Raw genomic sequence first — 831 nt, 5'->3', positions numbered from 1 at the left:
AAATAAATAATTTACTGGAGCATCTGGATAAAATTGCTTTTCAGACTCCCCAGACATCCTCTAATTTTATTCCAGCAGTAGCAAGAGGAAGTATACTCTTTTTCTTCTTCATAGATTTCCAGAACGCAGATATCGGGCAGATATATGATAATGAGTTTCAGTAGTCTGACTCCAACATTGCTGATAGTTTGGTACAATTAAGCCAGGCTTAAAATAGGGCTAAATCCTGAATAAATGTAGCATTAGGGTTGCAATGAGTAATTCCTGCTTTTCAAAAACGGTAATTGAATGCACAAATATTAAAGGCAAATCATATGGGGGCCCAGTGCATCAGTACATCTACTTAACAGGATCATTTATATGGCTAGATTAAATTAAAAAGATAAATATATTCAGTTTTCTCAGTGGAGAACCTGTACATACTTTGTATTCAATCTAACGCATAGGATGTAATTCACTGTAGCAGTGATTTGAATTTTTTTTAACCCTCCCAAAAATGAATTTATTGCATTAAAAAGGGCTCTGGAAGATCTGGCAGATCTTGCTGAGGCAGTTTGACATTTCTCTCTCTAGCTGTCTGCCCTCCTCTTTCTTTCCATTCTCTGGCTGGGCAGAAGGGAAATGTGTACTTCTGCCTCCCTTCTCTTGTCCACAGACTGCCGCGTTCACTTAAGCTTCCGGTGAAGGGCTGGGAAGGTGGGGTTAGTGATATCCTAAAGAGCAGCTGCTGCAAGGCCCTCCGGAGCTCATCTGTCAACGTCCAGAAATTTGTAGGGAGTATTTGCTTGTAATGCCCTGTCTCTAAGAAATGGCACTTCAGTTAGATTTGAG

Source organism: Fulmarus glacialis, unplaced genomic scaffold (assembly GCF_000690835.1).
Source record: "Fulmarus glacialis isolate BGI_N327 unplaced genomic scaffold, ASM69083v1 scaffold20550, whole genome shotgun sequence".
Taxonomy (NCBI): Eukaryota; Metazoa; Chordata; class Aves; order Procellariiformes; family Procellariidae; genus Fulmarus; species Fulmarus glacialis.
Note: the sequence above shows the minus strand (reverse complement) of the source record.